This window comes from Tamandua tetradactyla, chromosome 5 (genome assembly GCF_023851605.1).
Source record: "Tamandua tetradactyla isolate mTamTet1 chromosome 5, mTamTet1.pri, whole genome shotgun sequence".
NCBI lineage: Eukaryota > Metazoa > Chordata > Mammalia > Pilosa > Myrmecophagidae > Tamandua > Tamandua tetradactyla.
This window is the reverse complement of record NC_135331.1, coordinates 7,260,553-7,269,153: the sequence shown is the minus strand read 5'-3', so window position 1 is coordinate 7,269,153 and position 8,601 is coordinate 7,260,553.

Genomic DNA, 8,601 nt, shown 5'->3' with positions numbered 1-8,601 from the left:
CAGCCAAATAGTAAGCATTTCATATTACATTACACATTAAAATGTAACCACATTAAATATGATTCCCTACATCAGAATTGAGATGGCTGGCAGTTCAAGTGCTATCTTCTGTAGATATTAAAGTATTTAAATTCAATTTTTTCATTTTCATATCTTGGCTGAAATATTTTTATGGTATCAAAAATTTTGGTAAGCCCTTGAAAAGCTTATAAACGCTAGCGAATGGGCCCACAGAATCTCATTGATAATACAGCCTGAGGAAAAAAAAAGAGAAATTTAATTCCAATGATATTCTATTCAGAAGGTGATATGTATCAGAAAGTTTTCATTTCATATTTTAAAAATCATATAAAGTAACAAAGTAGAAATTCATTAGGTATCAGTCAAGACATGTTTGAAACAGAAGTAATGGCGACTGGGAACTGCTAATGTCTCTTTGAAAGAAAATCCGAAAGGACCAAAACAATGTGAAATTGTCTTCACTGATTTTGAACAAGTTCAAGTAATAGTATTTCAGGAACTCAATGTGAGTTCTAATTCGAAGCTATTACATGTCCCAGCAAAACCATGTTCTTTAATCCTCATTCAATATTGCTGGGTAGGATCTTTTTTAATGTTTCCATAGAGATAAGACACACCCAGTTGTGGGTGATAACTTTTGATTAGATGGTTTTCATGGAGATGTGTTACCACCCATTCAAGGTGGGGTTACTTACTGGAGCCCTTTAAAAGGGAACCATTTGGAAAAAGCTTAAAAGCCACCAGAATCAACAGAGCCAGAGACCTTTGGAACAGAAGGAAAATGCCCCTGGGGAATCCTTATGAAATGAGGAGGGAAAGCTAGAAGACATTGCCATGTGCCTTTCCAGCTGAGAGAGAAACCCTGAACATCATCGGCCTTCCTGAACCAAGGTATCTTTCCCTTGGACATTTTCACAGCCTTAGAACTGTAAACTTACAACTTCATAAATCCCCCCTTTTAAAAGCTGTTTCATTTCAGGTATATCGCATTCTAGCAGCTTGCAAACTAGAACACTGGTATGGTGTCCAGCCTCCAGAATGGCCCAGTGATCCCCACCGGCAGCCTTCACACCCCATGCAGTCCTCTGCCATGGCAAGCAGGGCTGGCCTGTGTAGCCAACAAAATGTGGCAGGAATGCAGGTGTGTGACTTCTAAGGCTAAGTCATAAATGACACTGCATCTTCTCCCTTGCACTTGCTTGAATTACCCGTGCTGGGGGAAGCAGCTGTCATGATATGAGGTCACTCAAATAGCCCACAGAAGGGTACCAGCAGTCAGCATTACCTGGCCACCATGTGAGTAAGCAGCAGTTCCTCCAGCCCAGATAAGCTTTCAGATGAGACTGCAACTTCATTTGAGATGCCAACCAGAACAACCCAGTTAAGCCACACTTGAATTCCTAATCCATAGAACTTGAGTGATCAAGCTACTGAGTTGTGGGGACATTTGTTATGCAGCATTAGATAACGAATATAGCAGGTACTTAGAGTAAGTAATCAGTGAACACAAAAGGTGTAGGGGATAAGGCTGGTTATCTGCCTAGCAATAACTTTCACCTGTCTTCATCCTCATGGAAACTCAACTTTGTTTTAAGAATTCTCCTTATGTCCATATGATTCAGGGAGGGTAATTCCACCTGCAGGAAAAGATCCTTGCTAGCCTTGGTCCGTCATTGGTCATTCCATTCCCTTTGCTGGAAAATGGTTCAAGAACAAGAATGCTCTCAATGTCTGAAAGCATGTGAATGCTGTTATTTTAAAACTTTCAACATTCCTTCTAATTCATCTTTTGAGGAAAGACAACTCTTATGAGTGTTTTGGTCCAAAAGAAAACCCAAAACTATATTCTGGAATGAAGTTTTAAGAACAAGAAGCGATCTCTCTAAGCCAACATGGCACATGAACTCACTGTCCTCCCCACTACATAGGACATAACTCCCAGGGGTGTAAACCTCCCTGGCAGTGTGGGACAGAAATCCCGGAATGAGTGGGGCCCTGGCATCTAATGATTGAGAAAGCCTTCTTGACCAAAAAGGGGAAGAGAGAAATGAAACAAAATAAAGTGTCAGGACTGAATACAAAAACTCAAAAATGGACAGCACAATACTACCTAACTGTAATACAATGACGTTAAAACACTGAATGAAGCTGCATGTGAGAATGATAGAGGGAGGAGGGCTGGGGACATAAATGAAATCAGAAAGAAAGATAGATGTTAAAGATTGAGATGGTATAATCTAGGAATGCCTAGAGTGTATAATAGTGAAATGTACAAGGTACAATTTTTTTATTAACGGAAAGAAAAAAAAAGAAATTAACACAACATTTAGAAATCATACCATTCTACATATGCACTCAGTAATTCTTAACATCATCACATAGATGCATGATCATCGTTTCCTAGTACATTTGCATCGGTTTAGAGGAACTAGCAACACAACAGAAAAAGATATAAAATGTTAATATAGAGAAAAGAAATAAAAGTAGTAATAATAGTAAAAAAAAAAAAAAAAAACCCTATAGCTCAGATGCAGCTTCATTCAGTGTTTTAACATGATTACTTTACAATTAGGTATTATTGTGCTGTCCATTTTTGAGTTTTTGTATCTAGTCCTGTTGCACAGTCTGTATCCCTTCAGCTTCAATTACCCATTATCTTACCCTGTTTCTAACTCCTGCTGGACTCTGTTACCAATGACATATTTCAAGTTTATTCTCGAATGTCTGTTCACATCAGTGGGACCATACAGTATTTGTCCTTTAGTTTTTGGCTGGACTCACTCAGCATAATGTTCTCTAGGTCCATCCATGTTATTACATGCTTCATAAGTTTATTTTGTCTTAAAGCTGCATAATATTCCATCGTATGTATATACCAGTTTGTTTAGCCATTCTTCTGTTGATGGACATTTTGGCTGTTTCCATCTCTTTGCAATTGTAAATAATGCTGCTATAAACATTGGTGTGCAAATGTCCATTTGTGTCTTTGCCCTTAAGTCCTTTGAGTAGATACCTAGCAATGGTATTGCTGGGTCGTATGGCAATTCTATATTCAGCTTTTTGAGGAACCGCCAAACTGCCTTCCACAGTGGTTGCACCATTTGACATTCCCACCAACAGTGGATAAGTGACAAGGTACAATTTTAAAAATGTTTTTGCATGAGGAAGAACAAAGGAATGTCATTATTGCAGGGTGCTGAAAATAGATGGTAATATTTTAAATGTCACCTTATGTGTGAGACTAAAGCAAAAAAGGATTATTTGTTACAAAATTTATATTTTGACTAGTGCATTTCCTAATATAACTTATGTAAATAGTTTGAATGAACGCCATAAGTACTTGGAATCTGAGGTAGGACATGAGATTTTGCTGGTTTGTCCAGAGTGATGCCCCGATGAATCCCAGAGTGATTTGATCAGTGACTGGAAAAGTATCTGCAAAGCCCCCTTTGGGGAATGGTGAGAACGGGGAGAAATTCAACTTCCCCAAGTTGAATTCTTGATATTCTCACAAGCAGTGTGGACAACCAAAGCTATAGGCTGAGCAACCAGTCTTGGGGTTTGTTCATATGAAACTTAACCCCACAAAGGATAGGTCAAGTCTACTTAAAATTTAGGCCTCAGAGTCACCCTCAAGAGAGCCTCTTTTGTTGCTCAGATGTGGCTTCTCTCTTCAGCCAACACAACAAGCAAATTCACCACCCTCCCCCTGTCTACGTGGGATATGACTCCCAGGGGTGTGGACCCTCCTGGCAATGTGGGACAGAAATCCTAGAATGAGCTGAAAGTCAGCATCAAGGGATTGAGAAAACCGCCTCCACCAAAAGGGGGAAGAGTGAAATGAGACTAAGTGTCAATGGCTGAGAGATTCCAAACAGAGTCGAGAGGTTATCCTGGGGGTTATTCTTACGCATTAAGTAGATATCACCTTTTTATTCAAGATGCAGTGGAGAGGCTGGAGGAAACTGCCTGAAAATGTAGAGCTGTGTTCCAGTAGCCATGTTTCTTGATAGCTTTCACAATGTGACTGTGTGATTGTGAAAACCTTGTGTCTGATGCTTTTATCTACCTTGTCAACAAACGAGTAGAACATATGGAATAAAAATAAATAATAGGGGGAACAAATGCTAAAATAAATTTAGTTTGAAATGCTAGTGATCAGTGAAAGTGAGGGGTAAGGGGTATGGTAGGTATAATCTTTTTTTTCTTTTCTGCTTTCGTTTTCTTTTTCTATTGTTTTTTTATTTCTTTTTCTGAATTGATGCAAATCTTCTAAGAAATGATGAATATGCAACTAAGTGATGATATTGTGAATTACTGATTATATATGTTAATGTTTTATTTGGTTTGTTAATTTTTTTTAATTAATAAATAAATTTAAAAAATAAATAAAGTGTCAGTGGCTGAGAGATCTCAAACAGAGTTGAGAGGTTATCCTGGGGGTTATTCTTATGCATTATATAGATATCCCTTTTTAGTTTATGATGTATTAGAGTGACTGGAGGGAAGTAGCTGAAACTGTAGAGCTGTGCTCCAATACCCTTCTTAAAAATGATTGTATAATGATATAGCTTTCACAGTGTGACTGTGTGATTGTGAAAACCTTGTGTCTGATGCTCCTTTTATCTAGGGTATGGATAGATGAGTAAAAAATATGGATAAAAATAAATAACAGGGGGAACAAAGGTTGAAATAAATGAGGTAGATGGAAATACTAGTGGTCAATGAGAGGGAGGGGCAAGGAGTATGGTATGTATGAATTTTTTCTTTTTTCTTTCTTTTTCTGAAGTAATGCAAATATTTAAAAATGAAGATGGTGATGAATACACAACTAGGTGATGACATTGTGAGGCACTGATTGTGCATCATGTATAGAATGTCTGTATGTTAAGAAGGTTTGTATGTTTGCATGTTGTTTTATCAATAAAAATAGTTTTTTAAAAAAGCAGCTAAATTACCTGCAAACTAACGTACTTTGTTTACAATGTTATTGTTACAAAATTATGATGGTGTCATCTTGGTGTGAGATAAATCTTTTTTCCTTTACTGGGCCCCAGAGAATGGAGTAGAGTTTGACTCCAGGTTTTGAGGATGCAGCCAAAAGTACTCCTACAGGGACAAAGAAAGATGTCAGGATAGGATCAAGGAAAAGTATGGCCTATTAGAGACACAGTTCTGGTCAATAAAGGCAAGTCTGCTAAAGGGATTTCTAGGAAAAGTTTTCTTGCTTTTAATAAGAGTCATAGGAAAGAGATTGTTTTGGTTTGCTACAGCTGCTGAAATGCAATGTACCAGAAATGGGTTGGCTTTTAACAATGGGGATTTATTAAGTTACAAATTACAATTCTAAGGTCATGGAAAATGTCCAAATTAAGGCATTATTAAGAGGATCCTTCACTGAATACAATCTGATAGCATCTGAGGTTCCTCTGTCACATGGGAAAGCATGTGGCAACATATTCTGGTCCTTTTCTCCAAAATGTCCCTGGTCTTCTGTGGGTTCTTGCTTGTTTCTCCCGGAGTATTTCTATCTTAGCGTCTCTGAACTCTCTTGGCTCTGAGCTCTCTCCAAAATGTCTCTCTGTTAAAGGACTCTGGCAAGAGGATTAAGACCCACTTTGAATGGGTGGGTCCCATCTCCATGGAAACAATTAAACAAAAGGTCCCACCCAACAATAGGCCTACCCCCCACAGAATGGATTAAAAGAACGTAGTCTTTTCTAGGGTACATAACAGATTCAAACCAACACAGAGATGTTACCTTTCCTTTGTCTAGATATCATCGGGCCTTCATGTGATGTATGGATCAGCATTATGGAACTGCTCAGCCACCTAGCTCTCAGCCTGAGATAAACAACCACATACACAGAAGACACCTGGGGAATCACAGAAAAATTAAGGCAGGAGCTGCCTTACCTAAAAGCCTTGATTAAAGGAAAAACTATATTTGCTAAAAATAAGATCCCAAATAGTAACTTGTAGTGGCTACATTTTATTTGTTCATGTATTTGAAGTTTCTTCTGCAACACTATTCTTAAGTACTGGGTTCGGTTGAAAAGTATTGCTTAAAAAAAGCATTGCACCCATTTAATCAATAGCAATGCTTTATTGCACATGAGATAAACCAGGAGAGAGTTTTTTTTAGTGCTGATGCCCAGGCCCAGTGCAGAGCAACATTCAGTGCCTCTTGAAAGCCCTCCAGCTCTATCTCCCCATGTACTCATCACAAGTCAGCCATACTGGCCCCCTTTCTGTTCCTCCAACATGCCAAGCTCCTCCAGGACCAGGGCTCCTGTACTATTTTTTGCAGCCTCACCTTTTGCAATGCTGCCTCCAGCTCATGTTTCAGATCTGAGCTTAAATAGTCTCTTTCCAGAAAGACCTCTCCAACCACCTGGTCACAGGCAGGATACTGAACTCTTCCCATTCAACCTGATGGGCTCACATAGCTCCTACGGCAATGTCATTATTTTCAAATAAAGGAACGGAGACAAGCCATTTGAACAAAGAGCAGCAGTATAATTGTTAGCACAATCCAGGAAGGCTTTTTGAAATCTTGGGAATTAGGTCTTGACATAGGGTAGGATTTGATTTGTTGAGCTGGGTGTGGTGGGATTTTAGGAAGTCGAAACAGCTTGAGTGAAGGAAGGTGGAAAATGGCAGAGTCTATGGCCAGCATATAGGGAAGCAGCATATAGGGAGAGCATTCTGAGGGCTAGGACCTAGTGAGATACAGCAGGAAACAGAGGGTCTAAATTGAACAAGAGATACTATGGATATTCTGAAGTAATTCCAGCTGTTGTGGAAAAGATGAGAAGGCTGCAGGACAAGAAGAGCAGCTCATTATAGACAGAAAAATAAAAGGCATTTGGGGTACAATAAATTAATTTTTCTGGTATAGAAACAAGCCTTTGGAAGGAGAAACATAAAAGCAAGAAGTGCTTAACCACATCCGCTTGGTAGTGCTGCAGGCTTCATGAATAAGCCCGTGTCCCAATAGCACCCTCTTCTTGCAGAAGTAAGAACTGCACACTAAGATGGCTCACCTCTTTAATCAAAATGCATTTGCCAATCCCTGAGAAAAATGTTTATGTGCCATATTAATAACCTAGTGAGGATTTTGTTGTGCTTTCGGACACAACATAAAAAGGAACATTGCTTTAAATAAACGCTTATTTTTCTTCTGGATTATTCAAGACTCACGACCACATCTAAATAAGTGAATCCCTTACATAGTATCAAGTGTGAATTCAAATATTGAGGTGCTTTAATCATCCCATGAAACTGAACAAGTCTAGCATCTGTCCTTTAAGTAGACTGAAGTCCCCTTGATGGCAAAAGTGCTATTTAATTCATCTCTGTATCTCTACAGTTCCTGTCATATTTATTTGTTGGATGGATGTTCATTGGGGATTCTGTGGCCATGGTGGTTTTATTTTTGAGAAAATGACACAAAAGTTCCTTTTCCTTCATTCACAACAAAAGAATATTAGAACTGTTAAAATTATGTAAAGTAAAAAAAGGTCAGGCAGACCATACAGACCACCATGCCACCTTTGGTGCGAGAGGGATTGAGTATATATTCTTAGTCTCCTGTAGATGGAAAGAGAAATTCTAAAATACACAAGAAATTAACACAGATGGGGCAACTGGGTGGATGGGGACAAGGATGGAAGATGTTCCATCACATACTGTTCTAAACTTTTTAAACACTTGAAATATTTTTAAAGTACTACCTATTCAAAAATCTCAACTAAAAATAGGAAAGTATCAATATGAGACAGTAACAAATATGGCAATTACTAATTTATTATAAAAATAAATTTTAAGGCTTTTAAATTATTCCCAAGAAACTCATTAAGTAGAAACCCCGTATTTATGCTATCCCTTAAAAATCCCAAGACATGTTTTAAGCAGGAGTTCATAAAAGCAGACTTAGCTCATTGCACTCATTTCCATTTGAAATCTCATTTCACATTTAAAAAATTTTGAAGTATGGTATCATGATTCTTTAACTCAGCAGTTCCAATCTTAGTCTAGTCTATAGAAGTATTAGTGCGCAAAAGATATTTGCTTAAGAATGTATTTGCAGCACCACTATTTATAATAGCAAAACTCTAGAAATATATTGGTAGACAAGTTAAAAAAAATTACAAGACCTATTAACAGAAGTATTTTTAAAAATGATATAAATGTACTGGCATGGAATGATGCTACAACTACCTGGCCCCCACCATTACCATAAAAAAAAAAAAAGCTGAGCCACATGTTGACAAAGGTCTATTTTTGTGCACACGTATGCATTACACATGGAAAGTAGGACAGAACACCAAACTGTTAATAGCTGCCTCTGCAAAGTAAAAACAGGTAATTGGTAAGCACATCTTTACGTGGATTCATGTAACTTTTATAAACCTGTATATATCATTATGCTCTTGACCTCTGTATTTGCTTTTCAAAATCAAGTACCTATACTCATAACTCCTCTCATTTTGACAAGAGCCCAGTGATGTTCTTGGACATCAACTGAGCAGCCCCGACTTCCCCAAACCCGAGCTTCTAAGAATACACCTACGCTCC